Below are 11,772 nucleotides of genomic sequence, written 5' to 3'. Positions count from 1 at the left end.
CGTGAAGAAATCGTTATAAGGGAGCTAATGCGATCATTAGTCGGACCTACATAATGATGAATTAGTCAGATAGAGATGCCATGACTTACAAACCAATATCTCTTTCAAAATAATGTTGTTTCTTCTTTTATGCTCTTCTTCTTTTGTTCTGCTTACTCGAATCCTTAATCCCCCCGGAAAAGAAACAATAATCTGAAATAGAGATGGAATCTCTACTTTGAATTCATCTTTCTAAGCCCCAAATTTGTTCATTCTCTTTGCAACGACTTGCATTGTCACCAATTTTTCTTTTTATTGCATCCCCCATCCCCCCCCCCCCCCCCCCACCCAAAAAAAAAAAAAAAAAAAAAAACATCTATGTAAAAAATACTTTAAGGTTGGAAAGCTATTTAGCTATTGATTAGCCTAAACCCAAGTCCAAGTAAGCCCACATTATTCAACTTTGACTTCATGAGTTCTAATCTCTTAGTCTTTTATTTACCTTAATCCTTTCAATTTGTAATATCATATTAGAGAAGATCAAATTTGGTTCAGTTATTCATCGGCTCATTAGTGTGGAAGTTGTGTTTTAATTTAGACTTTTGTTTGGATGTCCAGTCCCAGCGAGGCCATTCAATTTTAGGGGAAGGATTTCAAATTTTAAATTTAACCGGATGTTCAGTCCACTTGCACTCGAGGGAGAGTATTAATAATTTCACATTGTTAAAATACTACATCCATTATTAAGTTTTAGTATTAACCTATCTAGCTAACATATGAAAGTGGAAAATTAACTAGTTAATTGGTCAGTACTAACCTTTTGGTACTGGTTAGTCAAAATCAAAATAAGCCCACATTATTAAATTTTTACTTCATACATTCTAATCTCTTATCTATTCATTCAACCTATCCTTACAATTTGTAATACAAACCCTAACAAAATTAAGAAATCATATACATAAAAGAAAATACCGTGAAAGCTAGTAGTTGCACTTCAGAGTTCTTGTGTAAATTCCAATAAATGGACTTATCTAATGGGGAAAAAACATAAAAGAAAGGTAGCAACGTGGGCTTACTTGGACTTGGGCTTAGACTAACCAATAGCTAACTAGCTTTCCCAAAAAAAAAAAAAGAAAAAACTTTTATGGTCCTAATCAAGTCTTCAATATAATAATTCTTATGTAAGAAATGTGAATTTTTTTCCTATTGCCATAATCCAAAAAAAAAAAAAAAAGTTTATCTATGTAATAAGCAGTTACGGAGCTAAAATTTTTTCATAAAGGGGCGAAAATATATTTATCGTTTCATATGATGAATAAAAAATAAACCTCATTAAAAAATACTTAAAAATAGAGTAATTACATAAATAAATATATTACATATATTAAAAAATTTTTTAATGAAAACAATATAAATAACAACAAAACAATATAAATTTTTTTAGTATACACAAGGACGACATTCAATAGGAAAGAAATAATTTTTTAAAATCCACATATTAAAAATTACAATGAAAATAACTATTAGTATTTAAAATTTTAAATATGTGATTGCAATTTTAAAATTCAATCAATTCAATTTCATATTATTTTCCAAAAACTATAATAGAATCATGAATTATATATTAAATCTATCTCTTTGAATAAATTAAATATCATATGTGTTTATTTAATAAATTTAGAGTTTTAAAGTTTTTTCAAGTTGTTCAATTTTGATTAAATAACCAATAATAAATAATTGCAATATAAATTTGTAATATTATTATATATTTTAATATTTACTTGAACTTTATGTATTCATAAAAAGGAATCAAATTCAAAAATAAAATTTAAAAAAAGAATGTAAAATTAAGTAATCTAAAATTAAGATTAATGTTATAAGTCATTCTACGGTAACAAAAAAATAATTTATGAAAATTATGGGACCTTCTGTGCTTTTTTATATATATTTAAAATAAATGTTATTTTTATATATAATAACTAATTAAGCTAAAACTATGTAAAAATTAAACTTTTTATATATAAGAACTAATTAAAACTATGTAAAAAACTAAAAATTTTGATCGATCAAGGGCCATAACACTAAGCCAACAAATTTATCATGGAGATTTGCATATTATAAAATTGGCACTAAGCCAGCGCCCCAATAATAAAATTCATGATTGTACATTCATATTCAATTTGGTTGATTTAGTTGGAATTCTTATATGATAAAATTTTTATACCAAATGATTTCTTGTGAACTATATTGAGATTTTGTTCATTCCACTAAGTTAACTGCACATGGGTTTGTTTGAAATGCTACTTAACATTTATTGTGGCTCATAAGGCAAGCATGCAAAAGTCTATAAAAAGTAAAAATGTAAAGTCTTCATTTATAATTACATACTCCGTCCAAAAATACGTGTGATTAAGAAAATAATTAATATTTTTTAAATTATAATAAAATATTTATTAATTTGACTAAATTAGTTTTAGAAAATCTATAGGTAAACAAAAAAACTATATTAAAACGATTTATATTTATGTACAGAGAAAATATCATCACAAATTTTTATTTTCTCTCTTCTCCACGTAATAACTAGCCACATGCTTGTGCTACACACAATTTTTAATAAATATTAATTTTTAATATTAAATTCTGACTTTTGTTTATTTTTTAATATTTATATAATTTATTTTATAAATAAATAATTTTATAATTTATAATATTCAAATTTAATTTGATAAATATAGTTATATATTTTATAATATTCATAAGCTCGTAATCGATTTATATCTATATAAATATATAATTTCTAGAGTCTAAATACTTAGGTGGCAATATGTTAGAATATGAAAGTGGTGATATGATATATTATTTTTTCTTATAATTAATATCTTTTATATTTAAATAAAATTAAATATTCTTTATTAAATAATGGAGTTACAATTAAACTAATAAGATTTTACTATAATTAATATATAATAAATATAAAATTTTTCTATTAAACAGTTTTTATTCTATCCAAAAAAACTAATGGAGTTATACCAGATTCATAGTTAGTAAAAATTAATTAAATAATATAATTAGATTAACAAATAGAATTAAAATATTAATTTCAATTCAATTTGTTAAATATTTTTACACTTCATTTAATTTATTTGAATATATGAGAATTTCAAAGAGAAAAAATAAATAATTAACTAAATATATCAATTGAATAATAATAATTTATTTAAAATAATTAATTGTTCTAATTAATATTTCAGTTCAATATTTGAGAATTTAAAAAAGAATTTAAAATTCTACCTTCCATCATTTAATCAAAAGTACATAAGCAAATTATTTAAATTTAAGCAATGCAAATATAAATCAAAATAATTTTCTTAAAAATTACATTTAATTTAATTAAAAAAATATAAAATTATACAATCCGCGCATCACGCGGGTACAAGACTAGTTCATATTAAATTTGAAGTTCATTGGCCTCATAAAATAATTGCTAATAAAATTATTTTTTTAAAATAATATTTTTATGAGCATTTTATTTATGGCTATTTAGTTATGTATTCACCTTAAATTATATATATCATAAAATATAAAAAATGATTATGCGCTTAATTGTCATTTTATATTTCAACATTAAATACTACCAAAATTTTATCAAACATTAATAGTAATCAACTAATCTCTATCAGCTGTCAGCAAGTAATTATCAATGATCGCTGTCAACTATGAGAGATCACTATGTTTATTATTCTAGGACATTTTTTTTCCCAGTTGAATTAGGTCAAGTTATGTGTTATAATTGATCACTAAGTTTATTATTGTTTATTATTATTGAATTAGGTCAAGTTATTGATGTGTTATAAATGTAGGACAACAACCTCATCAATTCAAGTTTGTTTGCGTGTTTGTATAAAAATTGAGAATGAATATTAGTAATTCCTAAAACAATTAAAATTAAATTACTCTGCTTCGTCCCTCGCATTAATTGTTTTTTAGTCAATTTGAAAGGATAAAAAACAATGAGAGATAGATTTGAGCAACGCTGTAAAAAAATGTTTAAATTTTCAAACATCAAACCAGATCATTAAATAAATACTAAACAATGGATTTATGCATAATTGTAATAGGTCGTTTTCACTTAGGACCCATTGGGTATTACTTGTGGAGCGAAAAAGGATTTGACTCACCAACCTATCACTTGACTACCGACCAGGGTTATCTTTTTAGAGTAATCATATATAATCTTCTGATTTTAAAAATAAATTAGATGAATTTACGTATTTCGCGTGGTTGTATATATTTGTACGTAGCATGTAGAGAAAATCTACTATCAAATTCTAAATATGCATATGCAAATCATAGTTGTTCGATAAGGCATAACCTTTGGATCCAAATAGCTTCTTTGTTAGATGTATGCCCAATCCAAGGGCCATACCATTGAAAAAATTCTCAGCCGGTTGTTTCAATTTTATTCTAAATTTAATTTAGGTACCTTTGAACTTGAATATTACGCATTTTAAATTCAAATTTTACTCGATTTAATGAATAAAAAATTACTTTTATGGGATCCATATCTCTCTCACGGTCAAGTTAACCCAAGAAATGGATTAACCCAAAACACATTGTTTCAAATTTCTTTCAACTCATCGCACCACTCTATTCCCTGTACTATTGATCACATTTTCAATTATTGTCTAGCAAAAATAAGACAATAATCGCATTCTCATTAATTGTAACCGTCAATTAATTTTACCATTTAACCAATTTTCTTGTGCAAAACGAAAAGAAGAAAATTCTCTATTTGAAATTCTCTTTAAGTAGTATTTAAAATAAATTAAAATTGTTGTGGAAATTGGGCTTTTCCAACAAATTAAAAACAATTTGTGAATTACTGTACTGAGTAACTACACCAGGTAAATTCTCAGATAAGTGGAGGAGTCACAAACGGTCTCACTTAAAATCCACTTGCCTTGGACTAAATTCGTGTCGTTTGACAGAATTTACCTAGACATGCAATTAATCAGACAATAACTACCAAAATATTTTTGCCCAACAATAGCTATTAAATAAATAAATACAAAGCAATAAATAAGAGAGAATTTCAAAATTTTAATGAGGTTCGGCCAATTTTGCCTACGTCCTCGGACACTACCAAATTTATATTTCACTAAAGAAATATAAAATTGAGAGAGGAGAGAAACTTGTTTAACCCATTAGGTATTGGAAGACAAGTTGGGATGATTAAAATGAAGAAAGTATGCTCCCTTTTATAGCCAAAAGGAGCCCCTCTCCCTTCCTAAAATCTCGATGTGGGATATTTGCCACATAACCAACAATCTCCACCTTAGCAAAAATCCCACCAATGCAAGCTTCTGCTCGATCTCTCACAAAGTTGCAATGTCTACAAATGCGCCTGGTCGTGCCAAGCTTCAATTTTTAACAATATTAATCAAGTCCAAACAGTTTTTGAACTTGACAGCTGTCATCACTTTTGTAACATATCAGCAGGATTCTCAGCAGTCTGAATCTTCTAGAGTTGAACCTGTCCTTCCTCCAGAATTTCTCTAACAAAATGAAATTGAACGTCGATATGCTTCGTCCTTGCATGATAAACTTGGTTCTTTGCCAAGTGAATAGCACTTTGGCTATCGCAATGTACAACGATGTTGTTTTGCCTAATTCCCAATTCATCAAGCAATCATTGCAGCCAAATTGCTTCCTTCACAGTCTTTGTAATTGCCATATACTCTGCCTCTGTTGTAGACAAAGCCACTGTTGACTGTAAAGTAGACTTCCAACTAACTGGTGCTTTTGCAAAAGTAAACACATAACATAACCAATAGTTGATCGACATTTATCCAAATCACCAGCATAATTAGAATCACACTATCCGACTATGCATTGACCGTTATTCTTATCCTGCTCAAAAATCAATGCAATATTCACGGTGTTCAGAAGGTACCGCAGAATCCATTTCACAGCTTGCCAATGATCCTTGCCAGGATCATGCATGTATCTGCTCACAACTCTAACTGCTTGTGCAATGTCTGGTCTTGTACACACCATAGCATACATCAAGCTACCTACAACAGTTGCATAGGGAACTTTTGACATGTATTCCCATTTTGCATCATTTTTTGGCGACTGAGCTGCACTGAGTTTGAAATGAGGAGCAAGAGGTGTACTAACAGTATCGTTTTTAGATATTGCTTCTAATTCAGACAAAGTCTTCCCAATTTCCTATCTCTGGTTATCTCCACGCTGAGAATCCTTTTTGCTTCGCCCAGATCTTTCATTTCAAATTCTTGATTCAATTGATTTTTCAAATTCTCAATTTCTTCTTTATTCTTTGAAGTTATCAGCATATCATCAACATACAAAAGTAGATAAATGAAAGAGCCATCTTGTAGCTTGCGCAAATACACACAATGATTGTGTTTACTTTTTGTGTACTTCTGCCCTTGCATAAACTTATCAAATCGCTTGTACCACTGCCTCGGAGATTGCTTCAATCCGTAAAGCGATTTTTCAAGTTTGCATACCGTATTTTCCTTTCTAGCAACTTTGAATCCTTCTGGCCGAGTCATGTAGATTTCCTCTTCTAGATCTCCATGTAAAAACTCAGTTTTTACATCCAATTGAACTAATTCCAAATCAAACTGTGCTACCAAGGCTAACAAAATCCGAATAGAGGAATGTTTTACAATTGGAGAAAACACTTCATTATAATCAATTCCCTCTGTCTGAGCGTAGCCTTTAGCGACCAACCTTGCCTTATAGTGAATACTGTCTCTGTCAGGAAATCCTTCTTTCTTTGCATATACCCATTTGCATCCGATCACCTTCTTTCCCATTGGTGGATCAACTAAGTTCCACGTCTGATTCTTATAAAGGGACTTCATTTCATCTTCCATAGCCTTTCTCCACTTTACTTCGTCTGAAGTTTTGATAGCTTCATTAAAAGTGGATGGAATGCTATCATCTGCAATTGAAGATGCATAGGCCACCATATCATCAAAACGAGCAGGCTTTCTTATAGATCTTCTTAGCCTATCAACTGTAATTGACTCAGTTGTTGTGGAGGTTCTTGGAGTTGAACCTCCTCTTTATCTGAACCTCCTTCCACCTCAGGAGTTTCTACGGGTTCAGTACCTGCCACTGGGATTTTTCTATCAAACTCCACATGTTGTGGAGTATCCTCCACCTATTGTGAAGTACCATCTAACTGCTCTAATGTCACCTTTTTTAACATGGTAGATTCATCAAAAGTGACATCTCTGCTAAAGATTATTTTCTTTGATTCTGTACACCATAGCCGATAGCCTTTAACACCTGTGCTTATCCCCATGAAAATGGCTTTCTTAGCTCTTGGATCCAGCTTCGATTCCTTAACATGATAGTATGCAGTGGAACCAAATACATGTAAGGAATCATAATCATTAGCAGGTTCTCCACACCATAACTCTAGAGGTGTTTTTCCACCAATAGCAGTTGATGGTAATCGATTAATGAGATGGCACGCATATGACAAAGCCTCAGCCTAAAATTTCTTGTCTAACCCAACATTAGACAACATACACCAAACTTTCTCTAGCAACGTTCGGTTCATGCATTCTGCCACCCCATTCTGTTGTGGTGTATTTCTAACTATGAAGTGCTGAACAATGCCTTTATCTGCGCAGATTTTATCAAAAGCATCATTTTTTTATTCTCCTCCATTGTCTGTTTGGAGACATTTGATGCATCTGCCAGTTTGAGTTTCCACCAATTTTTTCCATTTAGTGAAAATTCCTAGCACTTCACCTTTTGACTTCAAAGTATACACCCAAACCCTTCGAGAGAAATCATCAACAAAGGTCACACAATAATGTTTGCCACCCAAAGAAGCCGCTGTAGAGGGTCCCCATACATCAGAGTGAACACAGTCCAAAATACCCTTGGTATTATGGATTCTGGTGCCAAATTTCACTCTTAACTGTTTTCCTTTGGTGCAATGCTCACAGAAGTCCAACTTGCAGATTTTGACATCTTTTAATAATCCCTGATCTGACAATCTTTTCAAGGATTTTTCACCCGCATATCCCAAACGCCTATGCCACAATTTGGTTGTTTCCAACCCTTTGTCATCACTAGAAACAATTGCTGCTGTCGATCCAATAATTGTATTACCTTGATAGTAGTACAAATTATTCCTTCTCCGAACTCCTTTCATCACCACAAGCGCACTTGAGATGACTTTCATCATTCCATCTTTCGCAATTATAGTGAGTCCTTTTGATTCTAGGACTCCCACTGAAATGAGATTCTTTGTCAAACTCGGTACATATCGAACATTAGTCAGGATCTTGATTGACCCATCATGATTCTTCAAATAGATTGAACCAATCCCTTCTGTGAAGCAAGGAACATTATTTACAGTATAGACAACTTCATTTTCAAGTTCTTTAAAGTCAAAAAACCAATCCCGATAGGGACTCATATGATGACTGCATGTGGAGTCTAGCAGCCATACCTCACCACAGCTTGTCAAATTTGCTGATGAATTGTCTATAGATGCCATGATAGCTAATGAGAAATCTGAATCTGCATCATCATACCCAGCTATGTTTGAATCAATGACAGCTTTGCCTTTGGCTTTCAACTTTGGACAATCTTTCTTCTAGTGACCTTTCTCACGACAAAAGGCACACTCATCTTTTTCAACTCTGGCTTTTGAATGGGATCTACTTTTCTTTCCCCCTTTCTTTTGGCTTCGTGAATGGCCTCTAACACCAGAACTTCTACTTCAGCTGCCTTCTCCTTCTTTTCTATCTTTTTCAATTCATGGTTGTAAAGATCAGCACAAACTTCACTGAAAGTCGCATCTTTATTCCTGTGGATTAGAGTCGTTGTAAGAAAGTCAAATTCATCAGGAAGAGAAGCTAGCAATAACAATGCCAAATCTTTGTCTGCAAATGTCACATCCAAATTGAACAAATCTGCCACCAACTGATTAAACTTTCTGATGTGTTCATTCATAGTGGTACCAGGAACATAATTGAAGCGATAAAATTTCTTTTTCATGAAGAGTTTGTTCTGATTGTTTTTCTTCAAAATTTATCCTCCAATACCTTCCAGAATCTGTTTGCAGAAGTTTCTTTCGAGAAAGCATATTTTTACTCTCTAGAAAGACATGACCGAATTGTACCACATGCCAGACAATTGATGGTGCTCCATTCACTCTCCTCTATCTCGTTTGGTTTCTTTTCTTCAATAGCAACATCTAGACCTTGCTGAAAGAGAGAGTCTAGAAGTTCACTCTACCACATGCCGAAATGACCGGTGCCATCGAAAATCTCCACTGTAAATCTTGCATTTGATACAGCATTTCTTACTAAGGTTGATGTTGTAGTTGGTGTGGTATTTTTCTTTCCATTTGCCATTTCTGCTTTAAATATTTAATAGCTATAAAATCAATTTTCAAAATACGGAACACAACCAAGGAACCTTTTTTATGTGGTAGATCAGACTATGCTGCAACCACAGTGAATACTTAGTAACCTTGGCTCTGATACCACTTATTGTGGAAATTGGGCTTTTTCCACCAAATTAAAAACAATTTGTGAATTACTGTACCGAGTAACTACAACAGGTAAATTCCCAAATAAGTGGAGGAGTCACAAATGGTCTCACTTAAAATCCACTTGCCTTGGACTAAATTCGTGTCGTTTGACAGAATGTACCTAAACATGCAATTAATTAGACAATAACCACCAAAATATTTTTGCCCAACAATAGCTATTAAATAAATAAAGACAAAGCAATAAATAAAAGAGAATACCAGAATTTTGACGAGGTTCAGCCAATTTTGACTACTACCTCAGACACTACCAAATTTATATTTCACTGAAGAAATATACAAATTGAGAGAGAAGAGAAACTTGTCTAACCCACTAGGTATTGGAAGACAAGTTGGGATGATTAAAATGAAGAAACTAGGCTCCCTTTTATAGCAAAAAGGAGCCTCTCTGCCTTCCTAAAATCCCGATGTGGATATTTGCCACGTAACTAACAAAAATAAGACAATAATCGCATTCTCATTCACCCAAATTGTAACCGTCAATTAATTTTACCATTTAACCAATTTTCCTGTACAAAACGAAAAGAAGAAAATTCTCCATTTGAAATTCTCTGAAGCAGTATTTATTCTCTAAAGCAATATTTATTATTAATTTCTCTATTTGAAATGGTGTGTTTTGGGTTAACTTATTTATTGGGTTAACCTATTCGAAGTCCCCTTGCTGTATGTGATATAAGATTATCTAAAGCAAATAAAATAGAAGAAATATTTGTGAAAAGAAATAAGTCACAAAATTTTTAACCCCTAAAATTATGTCAAATGCAAGATCCAGTTAAGTTAAGATATCCAAAATGTTCTCCAAATGTCAATATTAAACTTATGAGAAGTAAAATAAACTTTTAAGCAAGAAAATAAGCTCAAGAGCTAAAAATTATAAATAAACAATTCTAAAACAAAACGAAAGTAAAGATAAAGACATAACCAACATTCACTTGTGTTCAAGTTATATCAACCAAAGTTATGAATAGAGTAGCATCGAGGTTAATGAACAAAATAGCGTAAATAGAAAACTTAATACATATTTACATCATTTTACACAATAAATGTATTACGTGTTTGCCTTTATATCTAAAATAAAAAGTTAAATCTCTTTGATCTTTGCTTTTCCTATATAGAATAAAATGAAAATAATGTTTGAAAACAATAATGTTACCATGTACCACATAGCTGAGTACAAATTAGAATTGGGGAGATCAAAGAGGAAACAATATCTCTCTTTTTCAAATTCACATGCTAAAAAAAAAAGGTGATTCGACAGGAAAAGATATATAAATAAATTTTATCAAAATAAAAGCACAATTTATAAGATTAGGATTACAAAAATATTATATATAGCCATAGTAATTGTAAAACGTAACTGACTTATGAGAAATTAAAACACTCTTAACATACTTAGCGATAAATCAAGAGTAGAGCTAGGAAAAATGAGTTGAGGAGCCAAAAGAAATTTTTTAAGAGGGTCAAATATAATTTTTCTATATTTTTAAGGATCAAATTTAATTTTCCATAAGAAATTTTTTTACTTGGGGTGGCCTGGGCACCTTAGGCCTCCATTGAGCTCCGCTCTATCCATGACATTATAAGTGACTCTTAGTTTGTATCAAAGTCAGTAATATATTTCTTTGATCTCTTTCCATCTTTGCCAACAGAAAAATGAACTATTTCTCCTACACCCTTTGACTTCACAAAAGATATAACCACATGTCCTTCAATATCATCACCAACACTTTGAACATCAACTTTTGCAAAATCCCTCTAATATAATATATATATTTTGTAAGATTGTTTGGAGAGAGAGAAAGAAAGATTAACAACTAGAATTAAAAATACAAGAAAAATTCGGTAAAATTTAATTAAGAAAGAGAGATTATTGGTTGTACGTTACAAATCTATAGAATCTTATATGTCACATAAAAGATATTTTGTCAAAACTTTTAACTCCGTGTTTAAACCTTTTATACCAAAACCAAAGTGAGTCTAACAAGTATAGGAAGTAACATAGTATCATCCGATTTATGGGGATAGGAAAAAAATCCTTTTAGTACTAAACTCAGATTAATTTTTGGTTGTCCAAACCAAAGAGCATAAATTTTCCACCTACTACAATAAACTTTTTCCAATTTATGCACAATTATCATTTAGATAAAGAGAAGCCATCTTTTCTCTTTAAAAGCTACAAATTT

Source organism: Jatropha curcas, chromosome 1, assembly GCF_041381405.1.
Source record: "Jatropha curcas cultivar XTBG-Jc1 chromosome 1, XTBG_Jcur_1.0, whole genome shotgun sequence".
NCBI lineage: Eukaryota > Viridiplantae > Streptophyta > Magnoliopsida > Malpighiales > Euphorbiaceae > Jatropha > Jatropha curcas.
This window is presented reverse-complemented; position numbering follows the sequence as displayed.